Raw genomic sequence first — 12894 nt, forward strand, 5'->3', positions numbered from 1 at the left:
CAATAGTTGCTGAGGTAACGAAAGTGAAATAATTGTCAATATGGAATATGCAACAGAAACAACGATCCTCGGAGGTTTGAGGAAGAAAGAGAAGAAAAGAAGAAGAAGAAAAAAAAAATATAAGCAACAAACCCCTCAACTGCGAAGTATAGGTTAAAGAAGATCTTATCATAGTCAAAGCTTAGGCAATAGTAACAATAATGATAAGAACGGCTATGCAAATTTTGCGGACGGGTGACAAAATAAGCCGATAAACTAATCTGATTTGGGGGGTCGTCATTATAGGATTGTAAAAGAAAAAACTTTAATCTCCTTTTAAATGAGTATATAGAAGGAGCAGATTTTATATCGTGATTCAGGGAATTCAAATAATTTGGTCCAGTGTAAATAAGTGTATTCTTTGCTAAAATCGCTCGAAGAAGTGGTAAGTGAAACTCGTTAGAGCGTCGGGTGGGGTAATTATGGAATGACTGATTTTTTTTTTTTTTTTTTAACATAGAACCAAAGATAGGTGGGAGTAAACTGTTATTATACATATACATAAATTGGCCTTAGTTAAATAAAAATAATTCGTTGATTTTGAATAGCTTATTACAGTCAAACGATGCATTTGTATGTGAACGTGTGGGAGAATTGGAAATGATACGGAGGACTTTCTTTTGCAGTAATAACACTCTATTCGGCAGCGTCTGATGGGTATTGCCCCAAGCTAAAATTTCATAATTAAGGTAAGGGAGAATCAAAGAGGAGTATAACACAAGTAATGTCTTTTCAGGAATATAAAATTTCAGTCTATCCATAACACCTATATTGCGAGAAATGATTTTGTAGATATGATCAATATGTATTTTCCTAGAAAGTTTATTTTCTACAAAAATACCAATGACACACTTTCTAAATTACAATCATCCAGAACTATTGCTGAATTCAACAAATCAACAGTATTGCTGCAGAGCATATATTTTGTTTTTTGAACATTGTAATGATAACTTGTTAACTCTGACCCAGTTGGTTACTTTTTTCACTTCTGTATTAACTTGTTGAACAAGAACATCGATATCGTTATGGGCAAGAAAAACATTGGTGTCATCAGCAAAGTGTATAATGGAAAGTACCTCTGGAACAGAGGAAAAATCATTGATATATATCATAAATAACAGCGGCCCTAAAATACTTCCCTGTGGAATGCCACACTTAACATCTCTAATAAACTGAAGCTGATACATTTAACCGTTGATTTCAATGTTTTATATGTCATAAAATATCCGATTCATTACATTACCTCCACATTGTTTGTCTATCTTGTATCTCTCCTGTAGGTCTCTAGAAAATATCTACTGTTAAAGACCATAATATAAGAGAAGGATATATCAGAGGTAGGCAATCATATTGAAAATCATTCGATGTCCTCTTATTTTGTTTTCTACAGAATACGGAGACAGCGGCAAAGATGCACTATAAGGACAGCGTGCCTTTAGTCATACTCACTATATGGCATGCCCTCATTTCCCTGTCTACAGTGAAGACAGTGTCCGCAGCGGATCCACCCTGTCGTGTCGACAGGGATAAACAGGAAGCATCGTGCATGGATTTGGGACTATCGTCGGTGCCTAGAAACCTACCCAGTGACACTGTAAATCTTGATTTGAGCTTCAACAAAATTACCGCCTTGTACAATACGTCATTCCTCGTCTACAAGCAACTAAGAGTTCTGGAAATTATAGAAAACGACATTTTTTTCATAGAGAGTGGCACGTTCTTTCGTCTGTCATTTCTGCACAGGCTGGATCTATCCTCCAACCCACGTCTCCCGGTACTTCGAGGGGACATGTTTGGCACCACTAACCCCTTGACCATTCAGCTAAAGCGGTGCAACCTCACATCTTTCTCTGATGATCTCTTTAGGGCGATGGTTACAAAGTACAACTTAGAGTTAGAAGAAAATGCATTGCAGACCATAAACTGGACGAATTGCCACAACATGACATTTCACTACGTGTCGCTTAAGGACAACAAGTTCGCAGAGCTTTCGGAACAGTCTTTTGTAATGGAGTGCAGCGTAAATTCTCTCATTCTCACCTTAAACCCTATACGTCTGGTTAGCCCAGCCACCATTTCGTCCCTTAAAGTTCGAAATCTTGTTATGTCAAAAATGCAGTTACCAGATGAGGAGCTACAGCACCTCTTCCAAGGTGTAGGGTCGTCGTCAACAATAATATCCCTACGCATCGCACATTAAGTAGGCCTCGATTTCATACGACCTGGACTATTTGATGCATTAAGGGGAAAACAGCTTCGGCGGTTAGACTCTCCTTTAATCGACTTCGACAGCTCAATCCAAGGGAATTCGAAAATTTGACTGGCGTGGATAGATTGTATCTTGACTGTAACGACCTGGAAGCGATTGATCCTAGCTACTTTTGGGGTATGTCCTCACTGAGAGTGCTGTCGTTAGCAAATAATCATATCTCTGTAATAAATCAGAACAGTTCTATGTGGAGTGTGAATCTTACTGCACTTAACCTCATGCAAAATAAATTCATGCGAATAGGGGATCATGCATTTAACGGGCTGACGAATCTAAAGGTTTTAAATTTATCTTACAATAATTTGTACCCACTAAATCACGTTTCGCTTTCCGATCTAGAGTCGTTGAATACTCTAAATGTGTCCAATTGCTCGACAAAGGGAGGACTTCAACTAAAAGTACCCTCCCTGAAAATCTTGACCTTTAGGAATACAACTGGAATCGATGCAACTATGTTTTCACCTGGAAAACTTCAAAGGAACACCCCTCTTCTCCAAGAAATAAACTTCATGGATAGTGACTTAAAAGGCTTTTATCTTTGGGATAAAGATAAGAAAATATCCTCCTTCGTAGGGTTGCATGGTTTACGTGAATTGAACCTTAACGGTATCAACATGAAATTTATATGGAGTGAAATGTTTCAAAACCTGATCAGTTTGCGAATATTATATCTAGATAGAAGTGAGTTAGATATAGAAATATATGACACCCTGCTAAAAGGGCTTTTCAGCTTACAAATTGTCAGTCTAGAAAAGAATTATATTGATTACGTTCCCAAATATTTTCTTAATGATACAGTTCAACTGCGAGAATTATCATTAGCTTCCAATAATCTAGTATTCTTGAACGGCAATTTGTTTCGAAACGTTGTAAACCTAACCAGATTAGATCTTTCATTCAATCGTCTCCAAACGCTACAATTCACAGAATTCGAGCCTGTACTTCTTACTCTTTCGGAACTCTTTTTGTGGAAAAATCAATGGGTGTGTAACTGTTCACTTGAATGGTTACCGAAGTGGATTGCTCAGAACCCCGTCAAACTTAAAGATGGTCCCAGATGTTCATATGAAGGCTCATTTAGGTCCGCTGCAAACAAGCCTTTGATCGATTTTGATCCAGTTAGAGAGTGTGATACACACTACATGAACTATGTTCTCTACTCCTCAGTGGTAGTCAGCGTTTTGTGCGCTACACTCTGTCTGATACTGATATACCACAATCGCATGAAAATCGGGTACGGAATCGATCGATGCAAGATCCACTTCATTGGTTCATTGGTTAATCGTCCCCCAACAGTAGAGTGAAGATTGCCGGTATGATATGTGCGTTATCACCCACGATGAGGACGAAGAGTGGACAGGTGAGATCTTCCGACGTAGTCTGGAAGAGAACCTGCCTGAATATGGTCGACTTGCCATTGGAGATGTTAACACTTGGGATGTACTAATTGGATTTAGTCAGTCGTCTTGTTGAAACCAACTTCAAGGTGGTCTTTCTCATCAGTGCAAATGCTCTCAAGAATCGCCCTGGATCATGTAACTGAGGTCCAAGTAGAAAAGATCGTGCTTGTGTTTCTACAAGAAATCCCGAACGCCGACCTGTTATTTCTCGCCCGCTTATTCCTCAGTGATAACCGGGATTATCTCATGTGGCCGCAAGAGCCTGAAGGGCAGGTCTACTTCTGGGAAAAGTTAGGAAAATACATGAACGTCAACAGATATTGTAACCCTCTCGTTCCCCCTTAGTGACCAATATTATTTGAAATATTATTGAAACCGGTTATTTGACACATCCGCAGTCGACGTAGGAAAGTATCTATCTACAACGTAGTGCGTTTTTGCTACCTGTCTTCTCTTATTAGGTATAGATGTTTATCTGAGGTTTTATGTCACGTTAGAACTCTTCCTTTTATCTGATGTGACGCTGTGGTATAGTTGATGGGTAAGACACCACTTTCAAAAGAATGTCCCATGTTCGAGTTCTGCCGACTGCTTTATCCCTCTTTAGACAACATATTTTTACTGACGATGCCCCACTCGAACCAGATTCAAACATGGTTATGTGGCAATGATTTCGTAGTAATAATTGAGTATCTTAATATATAAGGGATCAAGTCCATTACAGGTAATTTCCAGCTAATTTGTCAAATCAAATTATAGTTCATTTTGATGGTAAGGCAACAGTAAAGTTTTTTAAGCATCTTTACTTGGACCATTCTTTGATTACAGACCATGCTATTGTACGAATATGTCTGATGGAATAGATTATTATATAAGAGAGTCGGTAATTTGGAAAATGTAAATCAGGATGGTTCACAATATTGTAATTGCCAAATATGGCACAATGTCCCTCATAACCTCACCATACCTTTTTGCCAAGGCCCTCTACAACCATAGATGGCCTTGTGAAAAGACTACTTCTATAGTCGTAAGCCCCAATTCTCGCCTTTTAACTTCACCTGCAATACTATTCTATGTTGGCGCATTTCACACTCACACAATGTCCCCTCGAGCAAGGGTTTGAATCAATTTACACACGTTCACGAGCGACAGCTGCTCGTATGTATATTTATTTACAAGAACGCTAAATTGTTGAGAAAACAGAAAAGAAAAATCTAAAATAGTGTACTCTACACATGATCTAGCGATACTAACAACAACTGGGAATGTAAAAAAAAAAGAACAAAAGTGAAAACCACACATGTAAATACGATACACTATCTATACCCTATAACTATGACAACACAACTCTTCCCGTATGTATGTGAAAACCGAAGCATATAATTATAGTAGATATGAACACGTATAATATGCAATGTGATTGGTCAAATTGGATCACGTGATCGTGCAACATTTCGTTATAGTGTCACGACCTACAGCGCGCCTATGCCGATATTTTCAAACGCGGGGGGGGGGGGGTAGATAGGACAAGACTAAATCAGGAGACCTTTAAGCAGGTCAGCAATACGCATAAAATGGACCCCAGCAATATTCTCAGATGGAAATGAAACAGTTTATTTCATCTGCTAAATACGCATACGAGACTGTACTAGCTCTATCGTTAACTAGTCTGCGTTCACGAAGTCAGTACGATGAGTCTGTTAGATCTAGTATTTCTAGGGCCTAGAGTTTTATAGAACTCCAAATACTGAATTATCTCTTGTGCAGTTCTATTCACCTCGACCTGCTGCCTCAGAGTCAATGAAACATGACAGCACACAGGATAATCCAATATTTGTCGTTCTATAATTCAGTCTAGTGCGTAATAGAGCATGCACTTTTTGTAAAATGATTTTAGGAATGCGTATGAAGAAAGGAGTATGTTGTTTACACATGATTACAACTCACAGTGCTGGTACGGTATCGGGATACCCGTTAGCTTGCGCAATATTTGAATCACTATCTGCCATGTATATCTGATCTCTATTTTACGCTGACTCATTTACTTTCATACCATATATGATCCAGCTATTAGTTAGCCTTTAAACAAGGCGACTCGCTCTGCGTGCCCCCGTGCGCGTTTACCCCACAAACCTGTTGGCCGGCGAGTGGAGCGAGCCGCCTTTATCCACTCGTTCAGGGATGTGTACGCAGAAAATGCACACGGCACCAAGGCAAGCCGCGCGCGCTTGCTAACAAATTTATATTCTTTGACAAATTTGCGTACAAATTTGTTAGCAAGCGCGCGCGGCTTGCCTTGGTGCCGTGTGTATTTTCTGCGTCAAATTTGTACGCAAATTTGTCAAAGAATATAAAGCAACAACAACGACAAAAGTACACATCCCTGAACGAGTGGCTAAAGGCGGCTCGCTCCACTCGCCGGCCAACAGGTTTGTGGGGTAAACGCGCTATACGGGGGCACGCAGAGCGAGTCGCCTTGTTTAAAGGCTAGCTATTAGTAAGCTATGGCCACATTCTAGTTTGTTATGTCATCGTGGTACACAGCAAGGCCGAGAAAGACCGAAAATTTGGGGAAAATAAAAACGTGTGTTAACGCCACCTCGTGATGTTTCGCCTTTATTTCCTTATTGATATAATCATTTTTCATTTATGTATGTATGTACTTGAATTCATCATAATTATACAAAGTGAGAAACGGATAGGGAGGAGACAAATGTATTTAATGTGTAATTTACGTGGAATGTGTGTGTGTGTGTGTGCATGCATGCGTGTGTGTGCGTGTATGTGTGTGCATGCCTGTGCCATAACAGTCATCTTTTGGTCATTTGATTTGATTTGATTTGATTTATTTATTCTCCGTATGGCATCATTTACATTTTTTTATCAACATTATCAAACATAATAGGCCAGCGGATTGAGGCTGAATTTGGGGGTCAACTGGCAACTTTCGGATACCAAACAAATTTTTGTAATTTTTTGAAAGTATATGTGTTAACAAACTTACCAGTAAAATTTACCCAGAAGTTCTGCTCGGGAACATGCCCAAATGACGTCATCAACATGGCCACCCCTCAAACCAGAAAAATGAATGGGAATTTTAGGATATCTCAAGTGTTCATTATACAACTGACATTAATCATGAGATAAGTTGCTAGTGTATGTATTTCTTATATCCTACCTTTCTTCAAGCAAAATTGGGCCCATTTGTGACCTCTTTTTCAAAATATCTGAGCCCATATTAAGTCATTTCTATGGCAACTTTATGCTGAAAACAATGTTTTTCTCAAACAAAAAAATGCAACGTCTTCTCAACGATAAACACCATTTTAAGTTTATATAAGTAAGTATGTAAATTCATAGCTATTTGATTGACTGGAGTTGAGACCTAATCTGTGAGAGACCATAGTTACCATGGTTACACTCAAACTTGCCTGTAGTCATTATAACACAGCTATCCAGAAATCAAAATTTTCATTATTAGTGGTGTATTATATAATTATATTCCATTTCAGTAGCTGGATTTTTTGTTGTTTTTTGTTTTCCATTCGGCACGATCATAAGACAAGCTGACATTTCGTTCAACTCAATTAGGCATAGAATATAGATTAAGTCAATATTTCATACAATAAGACCCTCCTCTACCTCCGCCCCCACTCCCAATAAAAATGGTTAGTTCATGGGTGTTCCTTTGTTGCAGTCCTGTAGGGTGTTTCACCAAACTTTTGGTTTCAGTTTCACTTCAGGTTTCAGTCTCGCTATCTCACTTTTCTGATTGGTATCTTCCAGTCACGAGGACTTGCTATTAAAGTGAAACTGAAAACACTAAGTGGCACTGATCTCACTGAAATCAATGTTTGTGAAACGGGTCTTGCATGGACGTTTGTACGATATCAAAGCAAGCTCATTATACTCGATGGACTACTACAACAAATAATACTGTACTTCTGAAAGAAATGAAGCACTGTTAACAGAAACTGCATACACATTTTGTCATAGATCACTATCAGACTACATACCAACAATCTCTTCCGAAAAAAAAAAAAAACATGTTTGAAAGCACAATGTTTTGTTGATACCACTAGGTTATAAAAGCATTTTGAACAATATATGTTTCAAAGGTTGACCATACATGCCCTTGTATATGCGCATCGTTTGGATAGGTGATCATCAATAATCATCAATAATTCCACAAATGCAGGGAAGAAGAGGGTAAGTCATTTGCCTCTGCCTTACCCTTCCCTAATTGTTACTTGCTAAAACTGTATGTTTATATTAAAAGTTTTAACTGACACTCATTCTTTCCGTGAAGCAAACAGCACTGCATGCTTTAAAGAGAGTATCTTATATGAACTAACAGTGCAATTTTGTTACTGCTTGAAGTTTTCCGATAATTACATTATCTTTATCTCTACTATGGTAACAAAATGGAATATGTGGATGAAGTAAAATACATGTTCATGAACATGTACATGGATGATATGGTAATTTTTGTAACTATGGTCAATAAGCCTATTTGTATCCGTACTAAACATGACAATTATAACACAATCCACAGTTTGAACGTCTCAAAATTATGTCACCCATATTTTTCCATGATATAAACTATATGTACTGTTAATACACACTCTAGAATCCTGTCTTCAGATAGCTACGACTTTACACATACATGATTAAGGAATGAATCAGTTGACTCGATTTCCCCAATTGGTTTGTCATAACTTAGTTGAAATCTCCTGATCGATCAAAGACCTGGGATTCATTTTGAATACGTATACTGATAATGATATGTAATGTACTATCTTAAGCTCAATGTGGATCGTAGAATCTTTAAAAACTATAGTTAAGATGTAACTATTATACATGTGATATTCTCAGGTGAGAGTTTCCTCACTTTGTCACTTTGACAGTGACATGGCTACACTGTATGGAAAAGGCAAACGAAGGTATCATTACTGTATTGCACCTGACCTTGCAGCTGCATGGGCCTGTCCCTAGGGAAGACAAGATCAGGCTGAGTGCTCATCAGGCGGAGTATGCACATGATCGTCACATAATTCATTACCTCAAGTGTGACATCCATATTAGTATATTTAATAAATAGAATACACAAGCAAAATGACACTTCACCGATATGTTGAAATTGTACTCCCATTCCACTGCCTAAACCTGTTTCCCAAGCTCTTTCTCGTTGCCATGGAAACAATTGCATTTGGTGACCATGGTTACCCTTACAATAAGTTGAGTCATCTAGTGACTGGATATTTTTACTGGGCACCTACTTATTTGAAAGTTATTAAGCTTAATTTATTACTATTTGCATAGAAAGAATTACATTTTCTCATTAAGGGTTTTTTTTTTTCATGATAGAGTTACCATGGCAATGATTATATTTCCCCCTTATTAACACATGATTAAGACCGAAATTGGTTTTGCTCTTCGCTGAAACCAACAAGACACATCAAAAACATAATTGTATTTAGACATTCTTATTATATTTCAACAAATTTAATGACAATTATGATGGAATTTTTGTTTATTTCTACTACGTCAGTGTAAGGTTGCTATATGTATGCGTACAACACACCAGCTCAACTGAAAATGAGCATACTTGATGGCTGATGACCTGAACTACATGAGAAATAGCATTACTGTAGCTAGAATCACTTTCTTTCCGAAATATTCCATTTTTATTATAGGTTTTCCCGGCCAATTTCGCACTTTTTTCAGTCCAATTCCTAATTGCTGCATTCAATTTAGCACAATTTAGCCTAGGTGGCTTGCTCGGTATTTCAATTTCATAATCTTTTCATTCAAGTTCATTTTGGAGCATTCAAATTACCTTTAACATCATTCGAATCAGCACTTTTTCAATTCAAATTCGTAAGACAAGTACCATTTCGCAAATCGTTCATTCAATTTAGCATGATATAGTCACGTGATCACGTATACGCTGCGCTCGTTCATTCGAATTCATTCTTGGGCATCCAATTTCGCATTTAGTGCAGTCAATTTAGTAGACACGTTTATGCTTTGATTCCTCTCTTCATTTTCATACATCATATAGGTATTGTTTGCAAGCGTCTTGACATTTCATATTTTCGTATTCATTCTTTATTCTGATATCATCTTTGCAATAGTACTTTCAAAATATGTATATTTGTTTATAATGTTCGACAGCATTATTTCATTCACAGATATATTAATCTTAAATTTGTTTTGATATTGATTGGGAGAAGGAGATTTCAATTTACATCGTGATTATTTCCTTTATCTGCATGTTTCATTATTTTCATTTGGTGGGTGCTGTATTGCGTCAATCATCATTAGGAATAAAGTTCTTGGATCAGCTCTAGAGATCAATTTGTCAAGGTTATGACGCTCAAATGCTTCTAGGATTATTTCCCTGTCTTCTTGAGAGATACGCCTGTATCTAACTTGTGCTGTCATGACTGGACATAAGAAAGTGAAGTGAATCTATGGTACTGGTGCATGTATAGCTCTGATAACATGCATGAAAGAAGAGAGGCGTTACAGAACAACAAACTTGAGTTATTTAGGATCAAAGATACCTTTACTATACTTAACAGTGTGTGGATGAAACAAAAATTCACATTCAAATACGTATAAATCACGGTTTTCACCTTTTCACCAATTTGAATGAACATGCTTGGAATTTGACTGCCCATACGCGAAATTGAATGACTGATATACCATTTGCCGCCAGTGCTGGCGAATTTGAATGACTGAAGAGCACTTGCCAATTTGAATGCCCGTTTTACGAATTCGAAAGGCACATGTACGAAATGCTAAATTGAACGAACAAGTTGCAATTTTGAATGACAAAATGTGCAGTGACGAGGTTTTTCGCTAAATTGAATGAACCTTTTATCAAATGGACTGACAAAAGTGCGAAATTGGCCGGGAAAACCTATATTAGAGATGTCGAAGTGACAATTTTCTAGCAAAATTGCAGTTCTTAAAGACCTCATTTTGATGACGTCATTTGATCATGTTACCAATTAGATTTTCTGGGTAAATTTCATGTGGGATATTGTCAGGACGTATACTTTTTAAAAAAGTTAAAATTTGCTTGTTGTACGATAGTTGTCAGTTGAGCCTTTTAAACCCACTTTTTAGCCATCGTCTGCAGGCGTATGACATATACAAATATACAATTTCAACAATTTTGATTACACATACATCTGCCACATAATTACAATACATGTGTTATGAATTACCATGCAGAATGGTCGCCAACAATAAGCTATAAGCTTGACCCTTTGGAAACCGATGACAGAATACGATAATGCAGTAAGAGAAGGGGGTCCAACATGATGCTCTCGGATAAGGGAGATAATAGGAGAGACAGAAAGAGCAAGAAAGAGAGGGTGATGGAAGCCTTCCCATACCAGGCTTGCCAAATCAAACTCACAATAAATACATACACGTGTACATGATTATAGATTACAGTAATGTATTCACATGTTCACGCACAAATAGACATGATACAATGTTGCTATTGTCTAATAAAGGTTAGATTGAATAAAGAATGGAAGAGAAATAAGAACAAATAAGAAGTATATACAGTTCCGCACCCTACCAGGACGTATAGAGGAGTATAGTTTGCCCGACATAACAAGAATAATAGACAGCAGAGACAAAGACGTAAATTTATATTGGAGGAGTGCAGAATGGGCACAGGCAGGTGAGTCCCGCATGTGCAGAGTCTCAAGAACAAACATATATAAAAGCCAGGGATACAGAATGAATAGGGTAGGGTTTCTGCATAGAACATCCAAGGAGGTTCAAGAGATGGAGTGACAACAGTCAATCCCTTGATCCCATGTTTAATGCCGCCACTAAGAAATATTTGAAGTATGTGCTAAACTGGAGCTGCCTCATAGATGAGAAGACAATTGATTCATGTGGCATTGCATCATGACTCGTCACTCTCAATGGAAGATATGTCTTTATGGTGGTAATTACTTTTCGCTGTTTCTTCTTATGAAACATGAGCGGTACATAAAGGTACAGACACAGGGATGTGCGAATAAAAATTCCACAAAAATTGATGAAATAAAAATAAAAATTACCCGACTCAACATGTTTTTACTCTAATCTAATATAATATTATAAACGAATAAAGAACTACACTTGAAGATTATACCAGTTTCATTTGTCGGAAGAGATCAGAAAAATGATGAAATCGACTTTCCAGTAAGGGTGCAGTTCAAAATATTTTCACAAGGTACGTCTAGGATTTACACTTTTTGACATAATCCTAGACAGGAGTTACTTCCTTTTTGTCTCGCCCACCGGAGGTGAAGGCGAGACTAAGGGATCCAAATGTCGTCCGTCCGTCGTCCGTCCGTCGTCCGTCCGTCGTCCGTCACAAATGTTAAAGTTTACCTGCAAGACTTTCTTATGATGCATAACTTGGCAACTGTTACAGCAATGGTAGCCAAACTTGGGTGATAGAAGCACTAGGGGTATCTTCATGTTATGGTGTTGTCGGAGGTCATGTGATGATGTCAAAGGTCATGTGAGGTCATATATTAAAGAGTATGTGCAAGACTCTCTTTTCTATGTTAAAGTTTACCTGCAAGACTCTCTTTTGACAAATAACTTCACATAAGTTGCTTGGATTACAACCTAACTTGGGTCATAGATGCACTGGGGGTACCTTCATGTTATGGTGCCGTTGGAGATCACAGGATAAGGTCAAAGGTCATTTGAGGTTATACGTTAAAGTTTACTTGCAAGACTCTCTTATCACACGTAACTCGACACATGTTGCTATAATGGCAATCAAACTTGGGTGATGGATGCACAGGGGGTGCCTTCATGTCATGGTGCCGTAAGAGGTCACATGATAAGGTCAAAGGTCATTTGAGGTCAACGTTAAAGTTTACTTGCAAGACTCTCTTATCACACGTAACTCAGCACATGTTGCTACAATGGCAATCAAACTTGGGTGATGGTAGATGTCTCTTGGGAAGTTGAAGGTAACCACAAGGTCAAAGGTCACAGACAGGGGTCAACAAACTTTTAGAGCCCAATGTTATGTTTTTAGGGCGCATTTTGATTGTGGCTCATAACTTTTGATCCCTAAGTCCGTTTGCGACCAAACTTGGATGGTAGATGTCCCTTGGGGAGTTAAAAGTCATCACAAGGTCAAAGGTCACA

At 37.9% G+C, this 12894-nt stretch overlaps 1 pseudogene; it reads left to right on the forward strand.

Annotated features, from left to right (window-relative positions):
- The first annotated feature begins 1450 nt into the window (after nucleotides 1-1450).
- Nucleotides 1451-4053, forward strand: LOC140236333 (uncharacterized; annotated as a pseudogene).
- Nucleotides 4054-12894: the final 8841 nt, after the last annotated feature.

This window comes from Diadema setosum, chromosome 12, assembly GCF_964275005.1.
Source record: "Diadema setosum chromosome 12, eeDiaSeto1, whole genome shotgun sequence".
Taxonomy (NCBI): domain Eukaryota; kingdom Metazoa; phylum Echinodermata; class Echinoidea; order Diadematoida; family Diadematidae; genus Diadema; species Diadema setosum.